Here is an 11,586-nt window from a genome sequence, read left to right as displayed (position 1 = left end):
ACTTCACCCCAACACTAACCCCTACCCCACTCACCAGTTCCATAACTGCACCCAAAATCAACACAGGGATGAGGTCTTTCCAAGGACTGTAAACAAAGCCTGGGAGCGATACAGGCAATGGGTGAGAAACTCAACCTCATAAAATGTAAGAGAAATCTGGTTCTGCACAAAGACACACGCTGCTGGGGTGGGGAAATGCTGGTGCTATGTGAGTAGGTTATAGATCAGCAGGACTCACCTGGGGTGGGGTCACGGTGGGGGAGAAGGGAGGAGCAGAGTATGTGCCTTTGAGAGGAGATAAATAAGAAGGAGGACACTGCGAACTCATTCAAGCCCTGGTCCCATAGCTCTGTGGCTAGAGGGTCATCCAGATAGGTCCATGTTGTGGGTCCGATCCTCAGTCAGGGCATATCCAAGAAGCCGCTAATGAAGGCACGCAATAAGGGCAACAGGCTCTAAAAATGGTGAACCTCATAGTGACGGAGGATCAGAGCATCCATGGCACCTCCCTCCATATCAGGTGAAGATCATTCGGACTCGAATCTATGAGTCCTGCACTGGAGAGAGGAGTCCTTTGGACTGACCCCCAGACTTGTGGTCCATAAAGTCATGGCATTAAGGTTTGTGGGTAGTGTCTCCCTTTCTGTGATTGACCTTGAAACGGCTTCAGATTCAGGCGGAGAAGGACATCATTGTTGAGTTTATAAGAAATGAAGACTTCCGTTTGCCTGCATGTTGGGAGCACTTTCCATGAGGCTGACAGGCAATGCAATTGATTCCTAAAAGTACTTGGAGCCTCTGGCAATGTCAACAGAATAATTAGGAGCCAGAACTGAAATGCAAAGTTTGAACTGATGCATGTAGATGAGTTCATTGATAAACTTCTTCAAAGTGAGAGTCCGTGATGTCATTCTGGCCTGGCAACGGAAACACTATGTGCTCGAGGGAGCTGAGCAATTGCAGCTAGTGCTCTGGACCAGGACATGGATGATGTCAAGTCCACTGAACAGCAGGAAGAAAAGGATGTGAGGTTGGAGAGGATACCATCACTCCATCACCGGGGGAGAAGCTACCGGAACTTGGACTAGCCCCATCGCTCTCCCAGCCTGCGGTACAGAAGAAGTGGGTACTGGGATCCCAGTAGGCAGAGACCCAGTCTCAAAAGAAGGAACCCTTCCCCTCGTGTCCCAGAGAGGTATCAGTGTAGGAGTCTAAGAAGTCACCACTGCAGGTCCTGAGATAGACCACACACCTCCTGCTCCAAGTCCCCAGGTCATCACCATAGTCACAGATGCAGGTGCCACTCAAATCGATCTAAGAAGGCCCACAGGAAGAGCCACAGAGGGAAGGAGTAATGGGCCGAGGTGGGGTTTAGTTCGACTGGCCTCCTGCAGATGTGAAGTCATCTCTCTCTGTGGAAGGATTGACATCTTCTCCTGAGGCAGCCTTGAGAATACTTTAGGGTTTTCTGTTGTTGTTGTTATTGTTTTAACCTAAAAGATTCTCCATATGTTTTTCTTTTTAAATAAAAGAGGTTTTGAGTTTTGTGTCTCTTTTTGAGAACCACACAATAGCCCACCCACTGGGAAGCAAATAGCCAGCAGATGTGTCCACACGCAGGTCATTCACACTGCAACATGGCCAACCTGACAACATGCTCAGCGAGAGAAGCCAGGCTCAAACCCACAACACGTGACTCAGGGTCTCCTGGGTGGTGGGCCTGCCTTGCAGAGTCTCTCCATGGCTCCTAGTCCCCAGAATGGGGCCGTGTTCTTGTCCTGCCAGATGAACCCCACTCCCATTTCCCATCTTCTCTACGCCTGCGGTTTTCAAGTGACATGACAGAGGCCCTATGGAGCAGCCTCAGGTCTTTTAAAGCAATTCAGTCACCTGTTCTCCCTGAGTGCACCTTCGGTCAGAGACCGCGCACCTCCACGTAGGGAAATGCCAACTTAACTGCAGGTGCACCATGTGAAAGGTTCCAGATTTTCCTCTCACCCCAGGTCTCAGTCTCAACAGTGCTTCTCAATGACTGAGACACAGGTGTCCCTGTGCTTGTAACTGTCACAGCCTCATTCATAACTTCGCATACTGTTCTGAGGCTAAGGAGGGGAGGCTTTATTTTTAATTAAATCAAAGTGGGAAATTATCCCAAAAATGCAAAAACAGAGACTCAAACAATTATAGTGGGGCTCAGGGGTGTGTGTGGGATGGCTGTAGGCAGGACTTCCCAAAGATGAACCGATCCGGGGAACCAAAGAATCAGGAGGCGCCCCCAGATACAGAAGGAGGTGCAGCTGCAGTGGGTCAGGTGACTTGGGGATGGGGAAGAGCAGCCTGGAGAGACCTCTGGGTGGAGACAGAAGAGCCCTGGCCAGCTCCTCTCAGGCAGACACAGAACCCAAATTCCTACCAGGGCCTTTTCTCAGGTTCTGCTTTGCCAACCCCTGGAAAGGACAGACCATGTCCCAAAGGCAGTGGGAATATCCTAGGCAAAGACAGAGAAGAATGAGTAAGGGTGGGCTGTGCAGGCAGATGACCTATCTCAGCGCAGTGGGGGGGGGGGGGGGGAGTTCCCTTTTACTGTTAACTAGAGGCCGAGTGCACATGAAATCATGTACAAGTAGCTCGCTTCCTCCAGCCTCAGCTGGCCACCCCGCCCATTGCTGCTCTTAGCTCTCCAAGGCTAGTAGCTCTTGCCCTTCCCTGCCCACCACGAGAGCTGCTTCCCATTTGGTCGTGACGCCATTACAGCATTATGACCACAGGCCTTTTATGATATAGATCCTCATATTTGGATATTTTTCTATGATTTTCACAGAGAAGGTAGGGGATGGGTAGGGAAAGAGAGAGAAACATTGATGTGAGAGAGACACATCAACTGCATGCTTCCACCATGTACCCCAATGGGGGCCAGGGATCCAACCTGCAACCCAGGTACATGCCCAAGACTTGGAATCTAACGCACCCCCTTCAGGTGTGTGGGATGATGCTCTTACCATTGTGCACACTGGCCACGTCTGGGTGGATGTTTACGTATTAAGGACAGATCAGGGTCATTTTCTCTTAGCAGTTTTATAAATATCTACCACCTCCTTTAGTCTCTAAACTTGAAGACACCCCAACCCACCAGAGGCTCACTTGGCTCAGCAGCCAGCAACCCTCCTGCTGGGCAGATAATCAGCCTGTGCAGAGGTCGCCCACTCCCTCCCTGGGCAGCTCAATGGTGGAAGCACTTATTATAGGTAATAGTTTGCACCTTCCTTGATCATAAATTTTCTTGGAGGAAATGCCAACTCCTAGTCAGATCCCACAGTCACCCCTGCAGCAGAGCTTAGTCCATTTCACACTAACCATGGGACTGAGTGGCCACCAGCCTGGGTTTGGACTAGAGAGAGCCTCAGATCCACACAAAAGGACCCAGCACCAGCTCTGCTGGCAACTGCTCTGGGCTTTTGCCTGCACACACCCACCTGCCCAGCTGCCACCATGGCTCCCAGCCTTGACACCTGAGAGCAATCTGGCTCCTCAACCACCTGAATCTAAAATAGCCCCACCTCAACACCTGGCTGGAGGGTGCAGAGTCCACAGGGGCTCGTCCAGGTCCAGAGCTTCTCCTGGTCACTTCGGTTTTAGTTTCAGGGAGCACACTGACGTCATCATTCCTCGTGGATGGTTGTGTAGCTCACCCCAGTTCCGCACCAGTTACACTGACAGCAGCACCTCCCCTGTGTCACCTCAGTCATGTCCTGCTCTGCCCTCATGAGAACCCTGGCTTCTGGTCACCACGGGGCCCCTGGGCTGTGCTGGTGTTCACATCTGTGTGGACTGATTGGGTGAATAAGTTAAACATACTGACTTTAGAGACTGAGAAAAATGGGGAGAGAGGGTGAAAGATCAATTTGTTGTTCCACTAATTTTTTAAAATATGTTTTATTGATTTTTTACAGAGAGGAAGGAAGGGAGATAGAGAGTTAGAAGCATCGATGAGAGAGAAACATCAATCAGCTGCCTCCTGCACATCTCCCACTGGGGATGTGCCTGCAACCCAGGTACATGCCCTTGACCGGAATCGAACCTGGGACCTTTCAGTCCGCAGGCCGACGCTCTATCCACTGAGCCAAACCGGTTTCGGAGAATTTTATACATTCTTTGGTTGAATCTTGTTATTGTCCTGACCTGGGATGGAACATGCAACGTTGGCATTACTAAGATGAGTCTCTGACCCACTGTGCTATCCATGCATGGCCACATATATCTGGGATTTTAAGTAAAATAACCCACTAATGTACTGGAAAATGGAGAGATACAAGAATCTCCATGAAAATAGGTAATGGTGTATGGCAAGAATAGGATTCATTGGGTTTTATATGTGTTTCCTTTATATGGATACCAGTGGCCCAGTGCACAAAATTTGTGCAAATTAAAAGGGAATTAATTGGAGGAAATATTTTAAAAATACATTTTATTGATTTTTTACAGAGAGGAAGGGAGAGAGATAGAGAGTTAGAAACATCGATGAGAGAGAAACATCGATCAGCTGCCTCCTGCACATCTCCCACTGGGGATGTGCCCGCAACCCAGGTACATGCCCTTGACCGGAATCAAACCTGGGACCTTTCAGTCCACAGGCTGAGGCTCTATCCACCGAGCCAAACCGGTTTCGGCAAAGAGGAGGAAATATTTTAATATTGCTATTTGCCCTTTCTCTATAATAGATGTGTCAGAGATGAAAGAAAATTAGTAAAATGTATATGAAAAATATTCCTCCTGTCAGAGTCTGGGGTGCACTGCAGGACCCAGAGTCAAGTGCCCGTCCACCCGTGGCACCTCAAAATTGCTTGAGACCCAGACCCATCTTGTCCCACTCCCATTGGACAAGATCCAGACCTGGCTGGCCCAACCTTCTTCTGTTAAGCCCAACTGGGTGGGGGGGGGCATAACATGGGGTCCCGTGTCTAGCCCTTCTGCAGGGGGCACAGTCTGAGGTCCCCTGTCAAGCCCCACTGGGTCGGGGGCACAACCTCAGGTCCCTGCCCCGGCCAGATGCCATGCAGCCTCAAGTTCCTGCTGATTGCTTGTTAAGGCTCATTACAGAACATGGCCTCCACTGTGGGCGCAGCCATCTCTGTGACGGTGTGACAGTCCATTTGTATATTCTCTCTTTATTGGGGAGGATATTTCAAATAACTGATTACAAAGGTGGAATATGTCCTTGCAGCAGTTATTCCATATGCCGAGGAAGAAGCACTGAGGAGGGCAGGAGGAAGTTGGGTTCAGGGATGCAGGCATGTATGGAACCACCAAAAGTGAATGTTTCAAAAAATTTACAGTTAAATCAATTGTACTTAAACAAACTTTTAGTAATGTATAAAACTTGCCACGTCCCAATTATTTTACTCTGTAATTATGAAAGGTCTTGTCTTGAGCATATTTGCTGCTACTGTATCAGTATGTTGGAAATAAAATATATGATGTTCTACTGAAATATCTTATCATGTCCATGTTCAGTGCTATCATTTTAGCAGTTTGACTCTGATGATGATGAGAACATTTACAGCAGGGAAGATGGCAAGTACTACAAACCTAGACTTCACTTAATGTATTATTGAATGCTTAGACTTAAAAAGAGTGATGGGCAATGTAAGAAATGCAGATTAAACCTGTGTTAATATGGTACCAGTTTATTTCAATTGTACATAAGATAAAAATTGAGAAAAACAATTTTGCTTCCAGTATTCAAAACCAATAGTTCCATATGGCAAAGAAGTCACTTGAGTCATTGAGGAATGAGTGAAATTCAAACATATGTGTTAGATGCAGCTCTGCCCTCCTATTGGTTAAAATAGTAAACCCATTTAAAAATATGTAAACCATTCTGAACAGACAGAATGACCAAAATACAATGTAACTGCAATGCTTTATGTGTTCGTGCAATTATATAGTTTTTCATAGATTGACCTGTACGGTTTCCACCAATGAGATCGCTTCATTCGATGTGGACAAGACAGTGTGTTGACATCTAAGGTCTATAACAGATGGCACGTGAAAAACGAGAAAACTCATGAGCGGTCCTTAACAGATGGCACGCGAAACACGAGAAAGCTCGTGAGCTGTACAAAAGGTGTTAAAAGCAGCAAGAGGAAAACAGTCAGTTACTTACAAGGGAGTAACCATAGGACTGTCAGCTGATTTCTCAACAGAAACTATGAAGGCCAGAAGGAAGTGGCCAGAAATATTCCAAGTGATGAATACCAAGAACCTACAACCAACTTTATTTTACCCAGCAAAGCTATCATTCAGAATTGAAGGTCAGATAAAGAGCTTCACAGATAAGAAAAAGCTAAAGGAGTTCATCACCACCAAACCAGTACTATATGAAATGCTGAAAGGTATCCTTTAAGAAGAGGAAGGAGAAAAAGGTAAAGATACAAATTATGAACAACAAATACACATCTATCAACAAGTGAATCTAAAAATCAAGTGAATAAATAATCTGATGAACAGAATAAACTGGTGAATATAATAGAGTTAGGAGCATAGAAAGGGAGTGGACTGACTATTCTCAGGGGGAAAGCGGTGTGGTGGTGCAGGAAGAGAATGGATGAAAATCATACACCTATGGATGAGGACAGTGGGAAAGAGAGGTAAGGGCAGAGGGTGGGGTGGGAACTGGGTGGAGGGGAGCTATTTGGGGAAAAAAGAGGAACAACTGTAATAATCCTGAACAATAAAGATTTAATTAAAAACATAAAATAAAATGTACAATTCAGTGGTTTTTATTATATTCAGAGTTGTACAATCTAACAATTACCACTATCTACCTTTAGGCTCTTTCCTTTTTCTTTCTTTCTTTTTAAAAGGACATGCTCAGCCCTAGCTGGTTTGGCTCAGTGGATAGAGCCTGGACCTGTGGATGGGAAGACCTAAGACCATGGGAAAACACATATTGTTTTTGTGATTAATCACTATGCTTTAATTATGTTCAACTGGTAACAATGAAATTGGGGGTCACCACAACATGAGGAACTGTATTAAAGGGTCGCAGCATTAGGAAGGTTGAGACCACTGGTCTAAGGTTTATTTCTACCTCAGTTGCTGGCTCATACCCAGCCTGGCCCAGGTCCCGGCTTGGGCAGGAGGCAAACAACTGATGTGTTTCTTTCACATGGATTATTTCTGTCTTTCCCTCTCTCCCCCACTCTCTCTAAACATCAATGGGAAAATATCCTCGGGTGAGGATTTAAAAAACAAACAAAGGTGGGTAACCTGGTCAGAAGGCCAAATCTTCAAAGTGCATGGAAGCTGCTCATCACAGGGTGTGTGGACTGAATGTTCGAGACCAGCTCCAGGAAGGCCTGCGGGGATGGCGCCTCCACATTCTGGAAGGTGTTCTGGACTCTGCCAAGCAGGATGAAGTATTTCTCCTCCAGCGAGATGAACCCGAGGTGGTTCTCATCGAACAGGATGATGACTCCAGGGAGGCGCATGAGGTTGTGGAAGCCACTTAAGATAACATTGTGCATGCCATAGAAACACATCCTGCAGGTTCGGGGGTAGTTCTGGTCTCTTGAGCTCACGCTCACAGGCAGAACAAACGGAGCAGGCTGCTCCTCCGAAGCTGCAGCCCTGGACTCCCCGATGCTGGGCTGGGCAGGGCTCTGCCAGCCATGGCCCTGGCTTTCCTCAGTCCCCTCTTCTTGCTGCTGCTGCTTCTGGATCACCTGCTCTTCAATCTCCCGGATCACGCGGGAGAGCTCATTGAAGTTGCAGAAGATCTGGCCATCTCGCTCCTGAGGTGGATCTCAAACGTCCAGATTAACCCTCCCCTGATCTCGGTGACCCTGGCATACTTCCCATGGAAGCTGAGTATGGCAACCTTCTTTGGTCTGAAGCTCTCGTCTTTGAATTGGAAGAGGCCTGGCCTGATGAGGTCGCCCGGGTGGCTTGGCGGGAGGTAGAGGCGGCAGTAGGTCACCCAGTCATACTGCTGTCTGTCCTCCCGCACCAGCTCCAGCCCCCGTTCTCTCCTAATCTGCGGTGGTAAATCCATTCGGTGGTCTCTTTGGATCCATTGGATGCTGAACCTGTCCTTCTGAATCTGCAGGTGGCGGCTGTGGGAAAAGCTGTAGAAGTCATCCAGGTACTCCAGCGTGGCTGATTTTCTTTCTGTCAGGCGAATTCTAAAGGAGGGCTTGAATTGCATTGGGTCATCCACATGGGTGTTATGGGAAGGCCTGCTCGTCCCACCAGTAATGCATAAGCCATCTACCACTACATTCAGCAGTGTTCCATAGTCTTTATCTAGCTGCCACAATCCCAAAATGTTTCTGTATGGGTGGCACAGCTTCGCATAGACTTCTCGATAAGACATACCGATCATCTTCAGGTTCTGCAAGGTTTCACAAACACCATACTCTTCACGGCAGCGCCGTCTCCAGATGCTGTCGGTGTGCAGGATGTGGTGGAATTTGGTGCAGGCCTGGGCCAGGCTGGGCTGGTCAGTGCCCAGGAGCAAGGCGAAGATTTTCACTAGCATCTCCACTGGCAGGTCCTGCAGCGAGCAGTACGGGGGCGGCATGGGGCTCGAGATTCCTCCACTCCCCGCACAGCACCGCCCTTCCGTGTCCGCCTCGAGGTGCTTTTTTGCCAGTGCTGGCTTGCCCTAGGCCGCTGCCGTCTCAGCTGGGCCCTGGCAATCCTGTTGACACTCCTTGCCCTTGGCCTCTGCCCTCTCAGCTGGGCCCTGACACTCCTGATGACACCGACATTCCAGCAAAGAGCCCACTTCGCAGAGGCAAGCGCACTCCTCCATGCCTCCACGCGTAACAGCCACCACAGTGTGGGCAGCCACCCCTCAGCAGGGTTTTAAGCTGGCTGGGCCCGCCCTAGAGTCCAACCACGCCCTCTAGTGCCTAGCCACGCCCTCTCAGAGAGGAGCCAATTGTAGGACTTTAAACCCATACCAGTTAACAGTTGCCTCCCTTTCCCAGTGCCCCACCCTGTCCTCCCACCCTAACCCCAGGCAGTCACTAATCTGCTTTCTGTAGGGAGGTGCCACCAGGGAAATGCCTATGGGGGGGGTTATGGGGGAGACATTTCCCAGAAATGCAGTAAAAAATAAACACAACTGTGGTACATCTACACAATGGAATACTACACTGCGGTAAAAAAAGAAGGAATTCTTGCCATTTGCAACAGCATGGATGGAACTGGAGAGCATTATGCGAAGTGAAATTAGCCAGTCAGAGAAAGATAAATACCACATGATCTCACTCCTTTGTGGAATATAGAGAACAACATAGACTGATGAACAGGGACAGATCCAAAGAGAGAGAAACAGTGATCAGACTATCAATCCCCAGAGGGAAAGTAGGGGAAGGTGGGGGTAAGGGGAAGAGATCAATCAAAGGACTTGTATGCATGCATTATAAGCCAAACCAATGGACATGGACAACAGGGGGATGAGAACATGAGTGGGTGGGGAGGTTGCGGGTTATTGGGGGGATGAGGACACATTTGTAATACCTTAACCAATAAAGAAATTAAAGATTAAAAAATAAAATAAAATAAAAAACATTCATGAGAACGTTTAAAAATCGGACCCCTCGTACATTGCTGGTGAAAATGTAAAATAGCGGGGCCATGTTGGAAAACGAGAGTCACCCGATGGCCCAGAAGTTTCACATCTAAGTACATACCCAAAAGAAATGGAAACATGTTCACACAAAAAACTTGTACACAATGTTCACAGCGGTGTTATTCATAAGAGCCTCAAACCGGAAACAACCGAAATACTCATCAACTGAAAAATGGGTAAACAACATGTGGTATAACCATACACTAGAATATAGCATACATAAAACTTCAAAATGTTATGCTAAGTGAAAAAAGCCAGTCACAACTAAGATGTCTTTAAATAGAGACACATATAAAACAAGATGATGTACTAATTGATGGATGGGCAAGCTATGATCAGAGGCTGAAAGGAGACTAGCTCTGCCTTTTTGCAAACAATAATGTTTTAGTACTTGCTAGTATGTAGAGTGTTTCTGCTATATTATAGAACATGAAGGGAATTTACTATAAGCATGGAATATCTGTCATTTTAGTCAGAAAGTAATTTGTTTTTAGAGTGCAATGAAAAATCTATACTTGCAGAAAATAAAATTAATGGATTATGAAATAGAAACATGAACAATTTTAGGAAGAGCTTATTTATGATGTAAACACCCCAAAAGGTAAGTAAAACACTGCCCATAATCAAAGGAGATGGAGGTAAATAAAAGTGGGAAAGAGGCTTTTAAAAATATAGATTCTTATAAAGGCACTCTTCTTGAAAGTCTTGTCCACAGCCTTTATAAAATTATATTAAGTCCTCACTTAACAATGTCATTAGGTTCTTGGAACTGCAGCAAAATGATGCATAATAATTACAATTTTACCACAGCCTTATTGATATATATAAAAAAAATGAGTTAAATCCCTGGGGCAATTCATTAGTGTTATAACAAAATGTTTAGTGTTAAACAAAACATTATGCGAGGACCTGCTATATGTGGCAAGAACAAACAAAAACCTTAAAAATCTCCTTCACAAATATTAGCAAAAAGCTTCAGCCATCTGTCACTTGACCAAGTAACCTTAACTTACCCATCTGCCAGAAACACAGTTTTGATCCAACTGTTCGTTTTTAAACTAGTGAGCTGTGCATTGTTGTACCTGTCTCATAGTTAAGATTTTAAAATGAAAGCTACAAGATCTCTGGCAGCATTGGTCTATATATTTTTGCATGTCTATGCATGCTTATATGTTAAACATGGGTCATTTTTTTCTTTCTCTGAATGGTATAGCCAAAATTCATTTTTAAAGAGCTCTATTGAAATCAAGTATATACCCTCAAAAATATAGAGACTACTAAAAACACATAATGAAAGAAAATTAAGTTTTTCTTTTACGTAAGTCTACTGTTTTCATCAGCTAGGAGGACAAAGTGTTCCTGGACTATTGGTCTGCTCTTGATAATAGATTATAAAAGGTTTTATTTATTTTGTTTTAAATGTTTAACCTTTATTCGACCTAAAAAGCAAAGACTTTGAGTCTTACCAAATGTTTGTCAAGGTCACTTGATCTAAGATAAACTTCTAGTTTAAGTTTGTTAGTTTAAATAAAGCAGGCATGTCTTTAGAGTTATTAGAATTAAATATAATACTTTATTCCACCTAGGTTTACTAAAAGTCAAATAAGCTCATGTTATCTCTATTACAAAATGCGTGAGCAAGAAAGGTAACCTCATATGTTGGATTGCCACTTCTGAGGAAGTTGAGACTCAGCTACATAAGAAGAAGCCAGTTGGCTTAAGAAAGTCAGTCCTTAAAACTGGGTCTTTTTAAAACTTACTTTATCCTAATTGGTTTGGCTCAGAAATGAATTTCAGACATTGAGAATTATCCAATATAATAAAAGGCTAATATGCAAATTGGCCCCTCTACTGGGAGTTTGACCCAGGGGGCGGAGCCAGCCGGCCAAACTCTCTCATCCCCTCCCCCTGGCCCATTGAGATGGCCCCAATCAGGGTAGGCAGGC

General features: G+C 45.7%; 2 pseudogenes; one reads left to right on the top strand and one right to left on the bottom strand.

Moving 5' to 3' along the window:
- Positions 1-461: 461 nt before the first annotated feature.
- Positions 462-1,355, top strand: LOC139019294 (pre-mRNA-splicing factor 38A pseudogene; annotated as a pseudogene).
- Positions 1,356-7,289: 5,934 nt separating this feature from the next.
- On the bottom strand, positions 7,290-8,581 carry LOC139019293 (F-box only protein 31 pseudogene; annotated as a pseudogene).
- Between the last annotated feature and the right edge of the window lie 3,005 nt (positions 8,582-11,586).

Source organism: Myotis yumanensis, unplaced genomic scaffold (assembly GCF_028538775.1).
Source record: "Myotis yumanensis isolate MYYU_CA2020_CCGP unplaced genomic scaffold, mMyoYum1.0.hap1 SCAF_11, whole genome shotgun sequence".
NCBI classification, from domain to species: domain Eukaryota; kingdom Metazoa; phylum Chordata; class Mammalia; order Chiroptera; family Vespertilionidae; genus Myotis; species Myotis yumanensis.
This window is presented reverse-complemented; position numbering and strand designations above follow the sequence as displayed.